Raw genomic sequence first — 21,398 nt, forward strand, 5'->3', positions numbered from 1 at the left:
GTACCCACAACCTTTTAATTGCGAGCCTTAAGCTCTACAACTGAGCGACCTGGCCAGTCACTTTGCATGCACATGAATGTGCACTCGTAGGCGTGAAAACGCGCGTAAATGTGTGTAAATGTGTGTACGTAAAAAAGTGTTTCTGCTGCCGAGGATACTGCAGCTGCCTCTTGCCTTCCTTGTGGAGCGTGCCCTTCATGTTCAACAACAGCGTGGAGCTCAGCAGCGTGGCCAGCACGAACAGCCACGTGTCATGGTCACTGCCCAATTGCAAAAAAACACAAAACAAGAACGTTTTTGCCAAATAAATATGTTGTATCATCCAGTTCATTCAATCAGGCCATTAATATTCATCACGTAAATGGATACTGTATACGTTATATGTGTAATGTAGTAACTCGGCGGGAGACGACTTCACGGGTAACACACTCTTTATTTTATCAAACTCGTTCACAGGTGACTAACACCTACTTCGTATCTCGGGTGACAAACACCCACTTAGTATCTCGGGTGACAAACACCCACTTAGTATCTCGGGTGACAAACACCCACTTAGCTACTTGGCGACTAACGCCCACTGAGCTACTCGGATGACCAACATCCACTTAGTATCTCGGGTGACAAACACCCACTTAGCTACTCGGCGACTAACGCCACTGAGCTACTCGGATGACCAACATCCACTTAGCTACTCGGCGACTAACGCCACTGAGCTACTCGGGACACTCCCTGCCCGGGGTATCCGTCTCGACTGTGGGTCCCCAGCCCGACCCACGGGGGCGTCGGACCCCGGGTCCCACAGCCTCGCCTCCGAGCCACACAGGGCCCCGGTCCCCACAAGGATGGCGGGACTAGGGGTCTCGGGGCACTAGGTCTTCAGCTCCGTCTTCGGGTCTTCAACTGGGTAACTCTCTCCGAGTGCTCTCGCGCGTCCCCCTTTATACCCCACCTGCGGACGTCGCTGCGAGCACCCACTTATTCGACCAATCGCTGGGCGCTGGCTACGATCCTCTTTTCCCACATCTCATCGTGCCTCACCACCCACGCCGCGCCGCCCCGTCATCTGTCACTCCCGGCGCGCGCGTCCACACCACGCCCACAACGCGTGCCCAACCCCGCACCCCGCGTCGCCCCGTGATCCATCACTGTCACAGTCGGCGCACGTCAATACCACCACTACATCACCCCCTACCACATAGCTCGCAGCCGACCCGGCTGCTATAAAAATATACAACCCGCCCTGTGTGCCCCGTAACACAACACAACAACAAGAACAACAACTAACGTAACAACACAACACGACGCGAACACTACCATCCGCAACCATCAACCAATGCCACCGCGACAATAGAACAATATATACAAACCGGCGAGTGACAATAGCAATGTGTATGCAGAAAGGAAAATAAATGGACAAAATTTTTTTTTTTTTTTTTCTTTCGACTCGTGCGGTGTCCCCTTCTTTCCGAGCGTCCCTACAACGGGACAATACCCCGGCAGAGGGGAACACCGGGCGAGCTCGGTGTAGAGAAAAAACGTCTTCATGAAAATTGTTGAGCCCTAGCCCGAGTCCGCCTTGCCGGTCCGTCGTACGGCACCAGACGCGGTTGAACGTCCGGTGGTGCCGCGGTTCAGGAAGACATCGGCCAGGCATCGAGGACCCGTGCGTGCCCCGGGGTTCAGGCTCCCGACGGTCAGCAGCCGTCAAGCCCGAGGCACCTGGGGGTGGGTCAGGTGGAGACACGTGAGGATCAGCCTGCGACACCTCCCTCCCCGAGTCGACGGTCACATCACACGCCCGGTCGTCACGGCACAGAACGGGGTCACACGGTGCCGCATAGGGCTTCAGTCGGGAGGGGTGCACATACCAACGGCGTTTCCCCCATTTAATCTGTATACTCTGGGGTCGTGCAACCCGCACAATTTCCACCGGTCCCCTCCAAGGTCTCAACAACTTGGGGGACGTAGCCAACGGTGCATGTGGACAATGCAGCCAGGCCTTATCGCCCGGTTTCCAATCATGCGTATGCACCCTCCGCTCATGCAATCTCTCGTTCGCAATTTGCCGCGATCGCGAATTCAACCTCGCCGCCTCCCGCGCTTCAGCCAATTTGGCGATATTAAATTTGATGTGGTCTGCCAATTTAGATTTTGCACGTGGCTGGGAAATCCCCAGTTGGACGTCCATGGCCGGATCGGCCTCCCGCCCATACATAAGAAAAAATGGGGAAAACCCCGTCGCCGCATGAGGGGCCATTCGATAGGCCGCGAGTACCCCCGGCACCTGTAAGTCCCAATCAACCTGATCGTCGCAGACCTGTTGGCACAACATAGACGTAATCGTCCTGTTCAGACGCTCAACCATCCCGTCAGTCTGCGGGTGGTAGGGGGAAGTACGCACTTTCTTTGTACCCAACAGGTCGCACACCTCGCGCAACAAAACGCTCGAAAAATTCTTTCCTTGATCCGTCAGCAAGCGTTCGGGGGCGCCCTTGTCCAAAACATAACCCTGGACAAAGGCGTCCGCCACCGCCGCAGCCGACTGGTTGGCGAGCGGCCATGCCATAGGCCATCGGGTGAAGTATTCCACGCCAACCAGCAGGAACCTATTTCCCCTTGGTGTAGCCGGAAAGGGCCCCAAGATGTCCAACGCTACCAATTCGTTTATACGCGAAACCTGAATGGATTGCAGCGGTGGATTAGCTGCCAATGGTGGCGGTTTCCTTTTGGCGCACCCTACGCATCCCTTAAGAATATTCGCCACGTCGTTACCCATCCCCGGCCAATAATAGTCTCGCTGGATTAGGGCGAGCGTTTTGTGAAAACCCAGATGCATGAGCCGTTCATGAGCTGCCAGAACAACCCTACCCCGCATAGCAACAGGCACAACGAGCACGTGACGCCGGGACATGTTGTCCCACTTCATCAAAAGGCCCTGTCTGCACACCCAGGAACCGACCCGCGCCTCCCCTAGCTCGGGAGCGCCAACTTTCCGACGTAGCGTAAGTAGGGAGCTGTCGGACATCTGGAGACGGCCCCACTCAACGAGGGGCAACGACAACAGCGAATCCCTCCCCGTGGGGGCGTCCTCTCCCGGGGTGTCAGAGGCGGCGAGCGCAACTCCCGGGGTGCCGGCGACCGGGGGTTTGCACCGCGCCGATCCCAACAAACATGTGCAGTCCGTGCACGGAGGCAACCGCGACAAGGCGTCCGCATTTGAGTGTCGCAATCCCTTGCGGTAAATCGTCGTGAATTGGTAGTCCTGAAGGACTTCCAACCATCGGGACAATTGGCCCGATGGCTGTGCCATGCGCATAACGTATTGTAGAGCCGCATGGTCCGTACGGACCGTAAAATGACGGCCGTAAAGATACGGCCTGAATTGCTGTGTAAAAAACACAATCGCTAACAATTCACGACGAGTTACGCAATAGCGTTGTTCGGCGGGGGAAAGAACTCTACTACCGTAGGCGACCACCCGTTCAACCCCCCCGACCACCTGTGAGAGCACCCCCCCGATACCCGTGTTGCTGGCGTCTGTGTCAAGCAAAAACGGTTGTGTGAAATCGGGGTAACACAAGGGGGGAGCCTGCACCAAGGCGTCACGAAGGGAGCAGAACGCAGCCTCCTCTTCCGCCCCCCAGTGAAACCTCACACCCTTAGCCGTCAAAGCGTGCAGGGGCCTGGCTATGGTGGCAAATTGCTTGACAAAACGACGGTAATAGGAGGCGAAACCAATGAAACTGCGAACCTCCGTGACCGAGGTTGGCGTTGGCCATGAGCTGACGCAATGCGTCTTAGCAGGGTCCGTCGAGATCCCTGAACGACTCACGATATGGCCCAAATACCTGACCGATTCCCGAAGCAGAAAACATTTAGCCGGTTTAAATTTAAGCTTAGCGGAACGCATCCTGAGGAACACCGCTCTCAGTCGCTGGAGGTGCTCCTCGAAAGTCCGACTAAAGACGATGATATCGTCGAGATAAATCAAACAGGTATCCCATTGGAGGCCCGACAAAACCAATTCCATGAGTCTCTGGAACGTGGCGGGAGCGGAATGTAAGCCCATGGGCAAACGGTTGAATTCAAATAGGCCCCCAGGTGTCCGGAAAGCAGTTTTAGGTTTAGACTCGTTATCGAGTGGCAATTGCCAAAATCCAGAAAGCAGATCGAGTGTGGAAAAAAACTGTGCTCCCGCCAAGGCATCCAGCGACTCATCCATCCTGGGGAGCGGATACGCATCCGCCATCGAGATTTTGTTTAAGCGGCGGAAATCGACACAAAACCGCAAGGACCCGTCCTGTTTCTTTACTAGAACAATAGGAGCACCCCACGGACTAGAAGAGGGCGAAATGATATCGGCCGCCAACATATCATTAACCGCCGATTGCACATGTTCCTTCTCGGCTGGGCTGAGCCGGAAGGGATTCTGACGAATAGGGGCCGCGTCCCCTGTAGCTATGTGGTGGCGCAACAGGTCAGTGCAGCCGATATCGTACTTATGTTTGCTGAACACATCAGCAAACTCGAGTAGCAAACCCCTCAATGCTCCCAATTGCACCTCGGACAAGTTAGCAGAACCGGCACACAACGAGTCCAACCACTCAGTCCCCTCATCACTTGGAGGATGCGACTTGACAGTGAAATCTGCTTGAGCCACGAGCCGTTCCTCAACGGGTAGCGGCGCGGCGTGAGCCAGCACCGTTCCCTGCGCAATTACGGCCGGCCGCGACCCCGTATTCAGGACCATTACGAACGGCTCACTGTCCCCTCTCACCATGGTTTGAGCAACCGCTAAGTCGAGGCCCCTTCTGGCCCTGTTAGACGGCCCCAACAGCACCCCCTGTGCCTCCGCACCCACCTCGAGTGGCTTCCTGAACCGAAGGGGTACTAACATTTGCGATCCCGGGGGCACCCGTACAGTGTGAGTTGCCAGCGCCTGCACCGTCGCACAAACCGTGCGCATTTTTGTAGGGCCCGTCAAGAACGCAACCCGCCGACCTGACGGAAGCTCTATGCAGGCCTGATCTATAAGAATTTTGATGGGCATTTTGGACAAAAAGTCCGTACCTAGCAAACAGGGAACGGCCAGCGATGATGATACAAAAATAGGGCCCGCCAATTTGATGTCACCAATGCAAATAGTCGCCCTAATCTGGCCGATGATCCCCAGGGATCCCCCATTCGCCGCATAAAATGGCACGTCTACTGGCAGAAGGGGTCTACTTTGGATGGGAAGAATGTTATAAATAAGGTCCGAGATGATGGTGGCCGACGCACCCGTGTCAACAAGCACCCGGACCTCAACCCCGTCAATGAACCCCGTTACCACGGACGACCCGGCCGACGCAGCCACGATCCTGTGGGCCAATTCGGACCACTCGACTGCTTGCGGGCCGCGTACCGACCCCCCTCGCCGAAATGAACCCCCGGCACCCAGCCGCGAACCCCCCACCGCCAAGCGGCGACCCGAATGTGCCGTGTTCGTGGACCGAACGTGTGAGGTGCCGCGACTTGCCGGGTTTTGTTGGGATGACTTGTGGCCCTGGTCGTCGTCCCGACGTGGTCCTGTGGCGCGCTGACGCGGAGCCCGGCACCCGGCTGCGACGTGACCCCGAAGGCCGCAGTTGTAGCAGACGATGGACGTCGTAGGTTTCGGTTGCTCCAGCTTGCGGGGTGAACGTGTGGGCGAACGACCTCCCGTTCTCCACTCCCCCGGACGCGATGCAGCGAAGGCCTGCTCCTGATCCGCAGCTGGCTGAGGTTCGGCGATCGTGGCGGCCAGTGCCGCGTTCCCCGCCCATTTGCAGACGACCCCCGGCTTGCGTTTGAGGACCTCGTACGCGTGAATGCCCGTGGCGATCGCCAGGGAGCAGATATCCATCTCGTCCGCCACATTGATGGGGACCCCCAACTCGTGGGCCAACACCAGCAGCTGCTCCGTCACCATGGCGTCCTTCCCCTCCCTATCCATGCGGGGAAAAGCTGCGTCCGCCAAGGCGAGTAGTGCCGTGCGATAGGCGAGCGTCGTTTCTCCAGCCACCTTCCGCCGATCGTAGAACTGGTGGCGACACGTGGAGGGCGGCCCGAACACCTTCGCCATCAGGTGTAGTGCGGCCTGGAGCGTAGAGCGGGACGACCTTGCAGCAGATGTGAAGGCTGCAAGCGCGTCGTCGTCAAGCATCGCTGGCAACGCACGCAGGGCAGTGGTGTCGGACCACCCCGACATCTCCTGATGAGCGAGGAACCTTCGTTGGAAGGCTCCCCAGTCGCCCCCATCCGCCTTGAACGCCGACAGCGCGGGCAATCTTTGCTGGAGGACCCGATCGTCGTCGACGTCGGAGAGATTTTCCCGCGCTCCGCTGTAGTTGTGTAAAATGTCGGCTCGGTTGTCAGGCGCAAAATGGAGAGCTCCGGCGCGCGCTGATGACGTGGGCTGCGCTGAGCGGAGGTGTCCGGCCACGTGGCGTCCGTCTTTCCCGCCAATCGGCGGCGGCCCCCCAAAAACGGCGGCAACTTCCAGACTTTTGGCGCGAAGCGCCTTTTGGCGGGATTCCTCCAACGTCGCTTCCTCCACCAACCCCGCAGCCGTTTTTCCGCTCGCCGGAACGGAGATGTCGGCCAAGACAGCGGCGGCGGCGAGTAGCAACTCCGCCAACCGGGAGTGCGCGTCTTGGAGGCTGGTGTCGGAGGCAAGCGGAGCGTCGGCCATCACCGCGAAGTGCTGCATCGGCGGCAACTCCTCGTCCTCTCCTCCCGAGGTTGGTGTCCCCGGTACGCCGTCGTCGTCCCGACCTCGCTCGTGGGTACGGGTAGTCTTCCTCGTGTCCATACTTTTTGAAGACAGGTTTACTTCTGACGCCAGTTGCAATGTAGTAACTCGGCGGGAGACGACTTCACGGGTAACACACTCTTTATTTTATCAAACTCGTTCACAGGTGACTAACACCTACTTCGTATCTCGGGTGACAAACACCCACTTAGTATCTCGGGTGACAAACACCCACTTAGTATCTCGGGTGACAAACACCCACTTAGCTACTTGGCGACTAACGCCCACTGAGCTACTCGGATGACCAACATCCACTTAGTATCTCGGGTGACAAACACCCACTTAGCTACTCGGCGACTAACGCCACTGAGCTACTCGGATGACCAACATCCACTTAGCTACTCGGCGACTAACGCCACTGAGCTACTCGGGACACTCCCTGCCCGGGGTATCCGTCTCGACTGTGGGTCCCCAGCCCGACCCACGGGGGCGTCGGACCCCGGGTCCCACAGCCTCGCCTCCGAGCCACACAGGGCCCCGGTCCCCACAAGGACGGCGGGACTAGGGGTCTCGGGGCACTAGGTCTTCAGCTCCGTCTTCGGGTCTTCAACTGGGTAACTCTCTCCGAATGCTCTCGCGCGTCCCCCTTTATACCCCACCTGCGGACGTCGCTGCGAGCACCCACTTATTCGACCAATCGCTGGGCGCTGGCTACGATCCTCTTTTCCCACATCTCATCGTGCCTCACCACCCACGCCGCGCCGCCCCGTCATCTGTCACTCCCGGCGCGCGCGTCCACACCACGCCCACAACGCGTGCCCAACCCCGCACCCCGCGCCGCCCCGTGATCCATCACTGTCACAGTCGGCGCACGTCAATACCACCACTACATATGCATACTCTTTGTACGCATGTCATTAAGGGTTTTATATGTGTGTTCCAACTCAAGGGATTATCCAGATGAAATATTGTAATTAATAAATAACAGGACCCTGCGGGGTGGGCTGGTAGGAATAATACTTAGTACCGGTACAGGGATATTGACCGGGTATAGAGGAGTTAAAGAAAAAATTACTGTATTCTAGTGTAACGTTAATTAAAAGTGTTTGTTTGACGCGCAGTTGTCAGCCCCCCCCCCAACACCACCCTCAACACCACCCCTCCCACCAGCCCTCACCACCCCCCCACCACCCCCCAACCCCACCACCACCACCCCACCACCCCCCACCACCCCCCACCACCACCTTCTGCACTAGGCCTCGCGAAGCCTCCTGCACTAGGCCTCGCGAAGCCTGCCGCACTAGGCCTCGCGAAGCCTTCTCTGCAGTAGACTTAGCGAAGCCTTCTGCACTAGGCCTCGCGAAGCCTCTGCAGTAGGCCTCGCGAAGCCTTCCCTGCAGTAGGCCTCGCGAAGCCTTCTCTGCAGTTAGGCCTCGCGAAGCCTTCTCTGCAGTAGGCCTCGCGAAGCCTGCCGCACTAGGCCTCGCGAAGCCTTCTCTGCAGTAGACTTAGCGAAGCCTTCTGCACTAGGCCTCGCGAAGCCTCTGCAGTAGGCCTCGCGAAGCCTTCCCTGCAGTAGGCCTCGCGAAGCCTTCTCTGCAGTTAGGCCTCGCGAAGCCTTCTCTGCAGTAGGCCTCGCGATGCCTTCTCTGCAGTAGGCCTCGCGAAACCTGCCGCACTAGGCCTCGCGAAGCCTTCTCTGCAGTAGACCTCGCGAAGCCTTCCCTGCAGTAGGCCTCGCGAAGCCTTCTCTGCAGTAGGCCTCGTGATGCCTTTTCCGCAGTAGGCCTCGCAAAGCCTGCCGCACTAGGCCTCGCGAAGCCTGCCGCACTAGGCCTCGTGCCATGCTTTTCGTGCACAAATAAGGCCATTAAATGTATCTCGTCTCTGTGCTAATAAATGTATCTGTGTTAAAAAAACGTGCTGCGTTTCAGTAAAGTAAATTTGAAGCAAAGTTTCGCTGTGAGGCGCCGGAAGCGACGGCCATCTTGTTTAGTTCACAGATCGCAGGGGGAGCGGGCGGCCATCTTGTCGGACAGACGGACAGACGGACGGACGGACACATTAATCTATTGGTGGTCTGGTCCACTTCGTTCCTACCAGTAAAATACGAGTTATACAGGGTGTCCGTCAATGTACAACCCATTATTAAAGAATTATCACGAGTCAGCATATTGACCCACCTGGTAAAATGATGGCGTTAAATGAAACAAAAGTTTGAGTGACCTTCAACCACAAACAATGCAAACATCAATCGCAGCCGAGACGTTTGCGGAGACCTGACACTTTCCCCAATCTCGCCGTGCCGTGCTTCATCAACGTCATGAATGGAAAAGTGCGGGTGTAGAGAGACGGTGTAGAGAGGGTGGAGACGAAGGACAAAACGAAAATATCTTGACTCCCAATCACGTGGGGTGTCGCCGAATGGCCCTGGCTCTAACTGCTCTCTAGTTATGATGACATTTATTTCTCAAAACCATGTTGGGTGAGGCAAGGGGGTAGATTTGGTTGAAACAAAATTCAACAAAAGGGGGTTGGCCAACAAAGAGGTTCACAGAACCACTGCACTAAACGCACGTTCCTAAATGTGGAGCGAAAAACTGCAGGACCCGGAGAAAAATGCACGCGACTAAGGAGAGACACACAAACTTAAATTATACAGCAGGCGTCAGGGTCGAGATTGAACCTACGACGCCTGCATAACAGGCGAGGTAGACAACATCTCGCTGCTACGGCCAGTCGACTCTATTTTGCAACAACAACAAAAAAAGCGAATGTGGAAATGTTTAAAGACAGCTTGAAACGGAGCTTTTCATCTGCAGCCCTGGTGTGTAAGTCTCTGGCAACTGAAGTTGAAGTTTTGTGCAAAACTAGCTACTACTGTCCAAGACTAATTAGAGAATCTATCGAAATTGAAAGAAACCGTTCGGATAGCTACCGCCTTAGTGCTGCGTGGAAGCGAATCATCAAATAATAAATGATTTAAAAGCATGCCTACAAAGGGCAGCATACTTCAATAGGGATTACCGTTGGTAGGGCTATTTTAATAAACACAATAGACAGGAAGGACAAGTTCAAAGAGCTTGCATAATGCACATGCATAATGTACATTGCCTCGGTAATTCCCCCCCCTCAATTTGTGCAAGAGCGCAGCTGCGTTGTCAACACATCTACGCCTCTATATCAGGAACGAAACAGTAAGACTTCTCCACAAATCTGGCTGTCACCTGATGAAGATAGTTGTAATTAGTGGCGAAACGTCGTACTCAGATTGTAAATGTTTTGGCTTGGCTCTCCAACACACCGGTGTGCTGTACTAGTGACGAATTGGCATGTTTTGTTCACGTGGGTTTTAACGACACATTTATATATTTACGCGATCTAACCCAAAAACCTCTATTATGGAAAACAAACATGTTCACTGTCTGTGTTTCTGTTCCGAGCAACACATGTCAACCGAAGTGCTGGGACAGAACACTTCCTCTACAGTAACTCGTTTGGTTATTAGTCCTACTTTACTAACGGACGTTATTGAGAGTGTGTATGAACCTATAGCAGACAAATTATCAAGTGGGAACATTTTCCATATGGGAACAAACCTACAATCCTACATGGGACACGTCTCAGGTGATGCTCACCACCAGTCGCTCGCCTCCTTCCTCGAGAACTCTCCTCTCAGCCTTCAGCTGTGCCAAGATCGTCCGCTGTTAGACAAAACCATTGGCGCCACGATGTAGACCACTGATGGGCAATGCTGCTAAGGGAAGGTAAATACTGCCTTCCTCATACAGTACTCTTGATTTGACAATTTAAGTTTCAGCAATTAATATAAAATTAATGTGTGAATGGCTATAACATCGTGTTTAAATTTCCAGTCATTGTATTTACCCCCAAGCTAAAAATGGCATCCAAGTTCAACTCTGCTTTGGAAGACACTGTTATACTTTTAAATCATGGTTAATTCATCTTCTTGGTTCTTTCGGTAAAGTCACGTAGAAGGGAAGTAATAAAATAATAAAATTAAAACATAATACAATTATTCTCACGACGTTTCGGCCACAATGCAAGTAGCCGTCCTCAGGTGAAAACCAGGTCTGTCGAGGCGACAGCGTTTGAATGAAACAGCACACGCGCTTTGAGCATGTATATGTGTAGTGGTGATACGCGCTGGGTGTATATGTCGTGTGCCAGCGCGTATGTACGGGTGTGTGTGTGGTGACGCGCGCTGACGGGGAGGAGCAGGCGTCAGTGCGCGGGTGGGGGTAGTGCTGCTGATTGGCTGTGTGCCGGTGACGCGCCCAGAGGGAGTGATCGGGTAGCAGCGCGGTGTGATTGGTCGGGGAGTGGAAACACGCGCTGAGCGGAACCGGATCGTAGGGATAGCGCGTGGGGTTTTTGGTAACTGAGGAGCGGTGCCGACGTTGAGGTCCGCATCCGCTCCGTCTCCCGGGTAGAAGGGGTATATAAGGTGATGCACAGAGGAGCAGGGGCAGAAGTGGAACCATCTAAGAATGAAGACGAAGGTGCAGAGATAGAGCCCGGAGAGGAGAGTAATGGAGAGTAGAGGAGAGTAAGGTATAAGTGTGTAGCCAGCGAGAGAGAACGGTCTACACGAGCTGAGTAATGTATAGTGTGTAGCCAGCGAGAGAGAACGGTCTACACGAGCCGAGTAATGTATAGTGTGTAGCCAGCGAGAGAGAACGGTCTACACGAGCCGAGTATGCATACGGTGTAGCCAGAGAGAGAGGAAGGTCTACACGAGCCGAGTATGCATACGGTGTAGCCAGAGAGAGAGATGCAAAGTCTACACGAGGCGAGTGGAGAGTGTAGCAGAGGCGCAGAGTCTACACGAGGCGAGAGAGGAGTGTAGCCGAGGCGCGGAGTCTACACGAGGCACAGAGAGCCAGCAGCACAGAATCCAGAGTCAAGAGAAGCGCATTGTGAAGAAGAGAGGCCACGCGTTGTATTGTTACAAGTCAAGATTTAATAAAAGAAGTGTGTTCCCGTCAAGGAGTTTCCTGCCGTCATTTTCCAATACTTCATCTGGCGTCAGAAGTGAAACGGGCTTCCAAGTATGGAGACGAGGAAGACCCGTAGGACCCACGGGATTGACCGCGAGGAAGACCTGGACGACTCGGGGCCGCTGGTGGCGGGGGGTGAGGAAGAGGACTTGCCCACGCTGCAGGGTCCGTCGACGGCGCCGGCCGAGCGACCGGGGACAGACGCCGGGCTTCGTGAGGCGCACTCCCGACTGGCGGAGCTGCTGCTCGCCGCCGCGTCCATCTTGGCGGAGATCAGCTCGTCGGGAGGAGCGGGGACGGTGGGGGACATTTTACAAGGTCGCCCCGCAGATTCCCGCCAAAACGAATGGGGGATTCCCGCCATTGCGCCTGGGCCTACTTTTGGCGGGAACGGCGAGCGCCACGTGGTGGTGGGTTCCCAAGCGCGCGCATCGACGTCATCAGCGCGCGAGGGGGTCCGCCATCTTACGTCTGCTGCTGGAGCCGCCATCTTAGACACCGACGGACAGGCGGAGAGGAACCACGAGGCGGATGACTTCATTTTTCAGCAGCGCCTGCCCACGTTGTCAGCCTTCAAGGCGGAAGGCGGAGACTGGGGCCAATTTCAGCGAAGGTTTTTGGCGCATCAAGAGATGTCAGCGTGGTCCGATGCTACGGCGCTGCGGGCATTGCCCGCCATGCTGGATGACGATGCGCTCGCGGCCTTCAGGGCTGCACGGAAGTCGGACCGCTCCACGCTGAAGGATGCGCTGGGTTTGTTGGCCAGGGTCTACGGGCCTCCCTCTACGTGCCGCCATCAGTTCTACGCAAGACGGAAAGCGGCCACGGAGACCGCGCTGGCCTATCGCACGGCGTTGCTGGCTCTTGCTGATGCTGCGTTCCCTCGGATGGACGAGGAGGGCCAAGACGCGATGGTTTTGGAGCAGCTGCTCAAGTTGGCGCAGGACCTGGGGGTCCCTATCAACACAGCTGACGAGATTGATATTTCTTCTTTGAGAGTTGCCACGAGTATTCAAGCGCACGAGGCCCTACAACGGAAGCAAGGCGTTGGTTGCAACGCTGCTGTCGTCGCAGCCCCGGGTTTGGTGGTCGCCGAACCCCAAGTCGTCAGCCCACGAGAGGAGGCGTTCGCCACGGGACGACCAGGGGACTGGAGGCCGGGGGCCCGGTCGCCTCTGCGATCGGGCCGAAAGTCGGAGCAACCAAGATCTACTCCGACCCTCGTCACGTGCTATAACTGCGGCCTCCGGGGCCACGTGGCGTCCGGGTGCCGCGCTCCGCGGCAGCGCGCCATGGGGGCTCGGCTGGACGACGACCGAGAGCCCAAGTCATCTCTACAATCCCCGGCAAGTCGCGGCACCTCACACGCTCGGCCTGTTTATTCGGCACACATGGGACGCCGCGTTGCGGCGGAGGAGGGCCGGTTAAGGTTCGGGGATTCGGTTCGGCGAGGGGGGTTCGGCCGGGACCAGGGAGACATTGAATGGGCGGAATTGGGGCATAGAATTGTGGCTGCTTCGGCGGGTTCGTCCGTTGTTACGGGATCTATTGATGGGGTTGAGATTAGGGTGTTAGTGGACACGGGGGCATCGGCAACTATTATATCGGACCTCATTTATAATATTCTTCCGGTCCAATGTCGTCCGCTGCTTCCAGTGGATGTGCCATTTTACGCCGCTAATGGGGGATCGTTGGGCATTATCGGTCAGGTTAGGGCGTCCATTTGCATTGGAGATATCAAATTGTCGGGACCCGTTTTCGTTTCGTCTTCCTTGGCAGTTCCGTGTCTTTTGGGCACTGACTTTTTGGCTAAAATGCCCATTAAGATTCTTATCGATCAACGATGCATTGAACTGCCATCGGGTCGCCGGATTTCATTTTTGACGGGCCCTACTGACATTCGGACGGCGTGCGCTACGATACAAGCGGTGGCGACGCAGACAGTGCAAGTGCCCCCGGGTTCACAGATGTTGATTCCCCTCCGGTTGCGGGAACCATGGGTGAGGGAGGCTTCGGGACAGAGTATGCTTTTGGGTCCTTCTAACAAGGCTGTCGGGGGTCTTGATTTATCGGTGGCTCACACTTTGGTGCGGGCTGACAGGGATCCGTTTGTGATGGTTTTGAACGCGGGGTCGCGACCAGCTGTCATTCCGCAGGGCACCGTGCTGGCTCACGCGGCGCAGGTCCCTGGGGATGATGGGTTGGTTGCGCAGGTGGGCTCGAGCCCCGCGCGGAACGTTGAGCCGAGGGAAGACCTTGAGTGGGTCCATTCGTTATGTGCCGCCTCGGACGATTTGTCGGCGGCGCAGTTGGGTGCGCTGCGCGAGTTGCTCATTGAATTCTCTGATGTATTCAGTAAACATAAGTATGACATTGGGTGCACGGATTTGTTGCACCATCACATTGAAACGGGCGATGCGGCGCCGGTCAGGCTAAATCCCTTCCGACTGAGTCCCGTGGAGAAGGAACATGTTCAGTCGGCCGTTAACGATATGCTAGAAGCCGATATTATTTCGCCCTCCTCTAGCCCGTGGGGAGCGCCTATTGTGCTGGTTAAGAAGCAGGACGGGTCCCTGCGATTCTGCGTTGATTTCCGTCGCCTGAATAAGATCTCTGTGGCTGACGCGTATCCGCTCCCCAGGATGGATGAGTCCCTCGATGCATTGTCTGGTGCGCGAAATTTTTCGACTCTTGATTTGTTATCGGGGTTTTGGCAGTTGCCGCTCGACGAAGAGTCGAAACCTAAGACAGCATTTCGGACTCCAGGGGGGCTGTTCCAGTTTAACCGGTTACCCATGGGACTTCACTCCTCTCCAGCGACGTTTCAGCGACTTATGGAGCTGGTTTTGTCGGGCTTGCAGTGGGATACATGCTTGATTTATATGGACGATGTCATTGTTTTCAGTAAAACGTTTGAGGAACACCTCCGGCGATTGAGAGGGGTGTTCTTGCGAATGCGATCGGCTAAGTTGAAATTTAAACCGGCCAAATGTCACCTCCTTCGTAGGTCCGTTAGATACTTGGGTCACATTGTCGATTCTTCGGGGATCTCCACCGATCCCGCGAAGACGGATTGTGTCGGTTCGTGGCCGACACCTACGTCCGTTTCCGACGTGCGTAGTTTCATCGGGTTTGCTTCTTATTATCGGCGGTTCGTTGAGCACTTCGCCACTATTGCAAAACCCTTGCACGCTCTAACGGCGAAGGGAGTGAAGTTCAAATGGGGACCGGAGGAGGAGGCCGCGTTTCGCTCCCTCCGGGACGCCTTGGTGGGTGCCCCACCCTTGTGTTATCCCGATTTTGCCAGTCCCTTTTTGCTGGACACGGATGCTAGCAACACGGGCATTGGGGGGGTGCTATCCCAAGTCGTTGGGGGTGTCGAAAGAGTTGTCGCCTACGGTAGTAGGGTGTTGTCTCCGGCGGAGCAGCGCTACTGTGTCACCCGTCGCGAGCTGCTTGCCATTGTTTTTTTTGTGCAGCAGTTTAGGCCATATCTTTATGGTCGTCACTTTACAGTCCGAACGGACCACGCGGCGCTACAGTATTCATTGAGGGTCGCAGAACCGGCCCTAGACCTTTGGGGGCCCTAAGCAAAATTTGGTTGGAGGCCCCTTTGATGTATGATTTTTTTCACCCACTAGCTAGCAGCGACTTTAGGGGGGGGCCCTCTGCTGGCCACGGGGCCCTTTGCAATTGCAAGGGTCGCTTAGTGGCTGGGCCGGCTCTGGAGGGTCGCCCAGCCCTCGGGCCAGTTGTCGCGTTGGTTGGAAGTCCTCCAGGACTATCAGTTTACGACTACGTACCGTAAGGGGTTGCGACACACGAATGCCGATTGCTTGTCACGGTTGTTGCCTTGTGATGAATGCGCGTGTTTGTCGGGATCGGCGCGCTGTAAACCGACGCTTGCGGGGGAGATGGGGGCACTGGCTGCGACAGCGGGCGCACCGATCGGGGTTGATTCCACTGCCTCTCAGGGTCGGGACTCGCTGCTCTCGCTGTCGCTCAGCGAATGGGGCCGCCTCCAGATGGCGGACAGCTCGCTGCTAGCATTGCGCCGCAAGGTTGGGGGTCCCGAGGGGGACCAGGAGCGTACCGGCTCCTATGTACTTGAGCAGGGCGTGTTATTGAAATGGGACAGTTTGTCCCGGCGGAACGCACTCGTGGTGCCTTCCGCTGTGAGGGGGAGGGTTGTCTTGGCGGCACACGAACGCCTCTTGCACTTGGGAGTTAACAAGACGCTTGCCCTGCTTCAGCGGGACTATTACTGGCCGGGAATGGGAAGTGATGTGGTGCATATTCTGAAGGGGTGCGTTGAGTGCGCCAGGCGTAAACCACCGGCCGTGGCAGCTAATCCACCGCTGCAATCTATTCAGGTCTCGCGTACCAACGAGCTCGTTGCACTCGATATTTTGGGGCCCTTCCCAGTCACGCCGAGAGGGAATAAATATTTGTTAGTGGGGGTCGAATACTTTACCCGATGGCCTATGGCGTGGCCTCTCGCTAACCAGTCGGCAGCGGCTGTGACGGATGCCTTCGTCCAGGGCTATGTCCTGGACAAGGGGGCTCCCGAACGCCTGCTGACCGACCAAGGTAAAATTTTTTCGAGTAAATTGTTGCAAGAGGTGTGCGATCTGTTGGGTACCAAGAAGGTGCGTACCTCCCCGTACCACCCGCAGACTGACGGGATGGTGGAGAGACTCCACAAAACCTTGACTTCCATGCTGTGCCAGCAGGTGTGCGAGGCACATGTAGATTGGGACCTGCAGGTCCCGGGAGTCCTTGCCGCGTATAGAATGGCCCCCCATGCAGCTACGGGGTTTTCCCCATTCTATTTGATGTACGGTCGGGAAGCTGACCCGCCAATAGAAACGCAACTTGGCCTGTCCGCTCCACGAACTAATTCTAATTTGGCAAAACATATTAAGTTTAATATTCACAAGCTGACAGAGGCGAGGGAGGCCGCACGGCTTAATTCGCGGGCTCGCCAAATTGCTAATGAACGGTTGCGGGCACGGAAGGTGTCCATGCACGAATGGAAACCAGGTGACAGGGCCTGGCTGCATTGCCCTCAGGCACCCTTGGCTACGTCGCCTAAATTGTTGAGACCGTGGAGGGGACCCGTGGAGGTCGTGCGCGTTGCACGGCCCCAGTGCGTTCAGATAAAGTGGGGAAAGCGCCGTTGGTACGTTCACCCCTCCCGACTGAAACCGTTCTCGCCTCCATATGGCCTCCCCGTGTGTCGTGATGGCCGGGCGTGTGACGTGACCGGCGACCCAGAGGGGGAAATGTCTCTGCCTGATCCACACGTATTTTCGCCTGATCTGCTCCCAGGTGTCTCGGAACTGACAGCTGCCGATCACCGGCGGCCGGATCTCCGCGGCGGGGCCGGCCCTTTCAGGCCCGTTCCGCGCCGTCTGGAGCAGCCGGAACCGCCGGACGGTCGTCAGTGTCCCGCCCCATACGATGGACCAGCCAGACGGACTCGCGCCAGGTCGTGCTACTTTGCATGACCTGCCTCGTGAGGAGTCGGGGCAGTTGGAGCGCCTCGTCACTGCGTGTAGTCGCAGGGACGTGGGGCGCGTTCGTTTCGAATTTGCTCGTATCGTGTTATTGTTGACTTTTCGGGTTCATTGTCAATCTGTACATAGTTATTCTTGTTGTTGTTGTTGTTGTGTTATGTTACGGGGCACACTCGGGGGGTTACGGGGTTTTTTTTGTTGGTTGTCGTTTTATCGTCGCGGTTGGTTGTTGTTAGCAGCCGGGCCGGCTGCGAGCTATGTGGGAGGGGGTGATGTAGTGGTGATACGCGCTGGGTGTATATGTCGTGTGCCAGCGCGTATGTACGGGTGTGTGTGTGGTGACGCGCGCTGACGGGGAGGAGCAGGCGTCAGTGCGCGGGTGGGGGTAGTGCTGCTGATTGGCTGTGTGCCGGTGACGCGCCCAGAGGGAGTGATCGGGTAGCAGCGCGGTGTGATTGGTCGGGGAGTGGAAACACGCGCTGAGCGGAACCGGATCGTAGGGATAGCGCGTGGGGATTGGGTAACTGAGGAGCGGTGCCGACGTTGAGGTCCGCATCCGCTCCGTCTCCCGGGAAGAAGGGGTATATAAGGTGATGCACAGAGGAGCAGGGGCAGAAGTGGAACCATCTAAGAATGAAGACGAAGGTGCAGAGATAGAGCCCGGAGAGGAGAGTAATGGAGAGTAGAGGAGAGTAAGGTATAAGTGTGTAGCCAGCGAGAGAGAACGGTCTACACGAGCTGAGTAATGTATAGTGTGTAGCCAGCGAGAGAGAACGGTCTACACGAGCCGAGTAATGTATAGTGTGTAGCCAGCGAGAGAGAACGGTCTACACGAGCCGAGTATGCATACGGTGTAGCCAGAGAGAGAGGAAGGTCTACACGAGCCGAGTATGCATACGGTGTAGCCAGAGAGAGAGATGCAAAGTCTACACGAGACGAGTGGAGAGTGTAGCAGAGGCGCAGAGTCTACACGAGGCGAGAGAGGAGTGTAGCCGAGGCGCGGAGTCTACACGAGGCACAGAGAGCCAGCAGCACAGAATCCAGAGTCAAGAGAAGCGCATTGTGAAGAAGAGAGGCCACGCGTTGTATTGTTACAAGTCAAGATTTAATAAAAGAAGTGTGTTCCCGTCAAGGAGTTTCCTGCCGTCATTTACCAATACTTCATATGTAATGTAGTAACTTGTCGGGAGACGACCTTACGGGTAGCACACTCTTTATTAACACCAACTTATATTACACGGGTGGCTAACTGCAGCCTAACCCACGGGGTTCCCCTGGCTACACCCACACGGGCTCTTACGCCCCGTAGCTTCTCGGAACCCACCCGGCTGGGGTGTCCGTCTCGACTCTGAGTCCCACAGCCCCGTCCCACATGGACGTCAGACCACGGGTCCCACAGTCTCGCCTCCGAGCCACACAGGGTCCCGGCCCTTACAGGGACAGCGGGACTAGGGGTCTCAGGGCCCTACCTCTTCAACTCCGTCTTCGATCTTCAACTGGTTATCAACTCCCCGAGTGCTCCCGCGCGTCCCCCTTTATAGTCCTTCATGCGGACGTCGCTGAGAGCACCCACCCCAGTTGACCAATCACTGCGCGCTGCCCACGATCCTATTTCCCACCTTGTGTCAGCGCGCACAACCACGCACCCCGCGCCGCCCCGTGATCTATCACTGTCGGCGCGCGTCAACACCACCACTACATATATAAGCTGGGTTGGAAGGAGGGAAGAAAGGGGGAGCCTTGAAAAAAGAATATGCATATCAAGAGGAATTTAGCATATTTATGGGAAATGAAGGTATGCGATTAGTACTGCATATGCCCGTGCATTATGCAGGATTAGCAGCATCAAAGGGAGGGGGATAAGGGAAATGCAGGTATGTGATATGAGAAATGCAGGTATGTGATTAGTACTGCATATGCCTGTGCATTATGCAGGATTAGCAGCATCAAAGGGAGGGGGATAAGGGCAATGCAGGTATGTGATATGGGAAATGCAGGTATGTGAATAGTACTATTTATGCCCGTGCATTATGCAGGATTAGCAGCATCAAAGGGAGGGGGTAGGGGTAGCATTAATGAAGGGAAGGAGTGTTAATAGTATGTAGCTGCAGTAACTAAAATCACCACGTAAACAACTAAAGTATAAACTACATATTATCATCAGTATACTAAATATACTCTACAATAAGCTGAGTTACTAACAGTAAGTAATACATTACAATTCTACGTCGTAAAAAAATATATAAATAATATGCTTCCATCTAAACTTTATTCTCTTACATCACACAAGTCTACACCGTACTATTTACTGCCATAGACAAACCCAACATTAAATTACATACTGTATTCCTATGAACCACCCTATACCTTATACATTGTAATATTACACTATGTATTATTCTACCCACCTTAATGTATATCACACTGCTGTATATTCACTATACAATTACGATACTATATATTACTTTGTACATTGTATCAAGCATATAAATCTTATACTATTTGTTATTATACACTGTACCATTGACCGTCATGTGAAAGATACTAAGAGGAAGAGTAGTGGAAGGAAACTTGCAGCGGAGCAAAGAATCCATTCCCTGCGGAAAATACAATGCCGGTGAGTGGAACACGGTCTGAAAGTCACCGTAAACGTGAACACAATCAGTTAAGATTTGAAATGGTTTATTACGTCCTTCCAATGATTGCTAAGCCGGAATCCATCTTCTCGGTTGAAATTGTCTCTGTGTTTGTATATGTGGATCGCCTCATGAACGAATCTCTCATGGTAGCCAGATGGCTTGCAGAGAACCTCTGTCTTGGAGAAGTCAATATCATGTGAGCCCACTGAATTGTAACAGTGATCTGCCACGGCTGAGGTGTTTGTCCTACCGTGTTTCAAGTCTGCTTTATGTTCACGGATGCGGTCCGAGACATTCCAGACATACAGTACCCTGGCGTCTACAAACTAAGTTGCCTCTGTGGTAGCAGTTACATTGGAGAAACCAAACTCCTTCCCTTCATTCATTCTACCCCTATCCCCTCCCTTTGATGCTGCTAATCCTGCATAATGCACGGGCATAAATAGCACTATTCACATACCTGCATTTCCCATATCACATACCTGCATGTTCCTTATCCCCCTCCCTTTGATGCTGCTAATCCTGCATAATGCATGGGCATATGCAGTACCAATCACATACCTGAATTTTTCCATTAATATGCTAAATTCATCTTGATATGCATATTCTTTTTTCAAGGCTCCCCCTTTCTTCCCCCCTTCCCAACCAGCTTATATACATGCTCCAAGCGCGTGTGCTGTTTCATTCAGACGCTGTCGCCTCGACAGACCTGGTTTTCACCTGAGGACGGCTACTTGCGTTGTGGCCGAAACGTCGTGATAATAATTGTATTATGTTTTATTTTAATTATTTTATTACTTCCCTTCTACGTGACTTTACCGAAAGAACCAAGAAGATGAATCCCTGCAGTCACGAAAGCTTTAAATCGAAATTCATGGCTAATTGTTCAAGAGTATTAAATAAGTATAATTAGACAACTCACTACATTAAATAACTTACTGCATGAAAGAGGAATGTTGGCTCACAGTGTCCCTGGTAATTTTTTTACTGCCTCCACATTATCCGCTTCTCCCTGTAAATCGGACAATGCTTAAATCGTAAATAGCATGATAGGAATTATGCTGTGCTGTCAGACCAATAGTACTGTATTATGTCCACAAACTGGTCTTCTTCTTAATTGAGTGAAGCATTTTCAAAGAACAAAACATACAATACACAGTGATGTTTCAGCTGTATCCACAGTATGACAACATAATTCTGTATAAGATATTTTCCAAATGTCTTCCAAAAGATGTTTTCTCATACAGCTTAATTTGAAAGACACACACGCACATAATTCTGCAAAGTGCAGAAAGGTTTTTCCCAGCCAATTTTTTTGTCGTCTGGAACAGATTCCTCACGGCTTTGCAGGGCCCGCACCACGCTTGACAAACAGAACAGCATTGTTTTGTCATAACAGATGAACAAGACTGACTTAGCCTCCAAAGTAATAGTGCTAAATAATAAC

At 54.3% G+C, this 21,398-nt stretch overlaps 1 protein-coding gene across 3 annotated transcripts in view; it reads right to left on the reverse strand.

The window, feature by feature from the left end:
* The window catches only part of LOC144734511 (uncharacterized), a 77,024-nt gene that overhangs the window by 12,381 nt on the left and 43,245 nt on the right, over positions 1 to 21,398 (reverse strand). For all 3 annotated transcript variants that reach the window (XM_078616738.1, XM_078616739.1, XM_078616740.1), the window contains one exon: positions 159 to 260. The gene's annotated coding sequence lies outside the window, so the exon portion shown is untranslated. The remainder of the gene's footprint in view (positions 1 to 158; positions 261 to 21,398) is intronic.

This window comes from Lampetra planeri, chromosome 51 (genome assembly GCF_965212315.1).
Source record: "Lampetra planeri chromosome 51, kcLamPlan1.2.h2, whole genome shotgun sequence".
Classification (NCBI taxonomy): domain Eukaryota; kingdom Metazoa; phylum Chordata; class Hyperoartia; order Petromyzontiformes; family Petromyzontidae; genus Lampetra; species Lampetra planeri.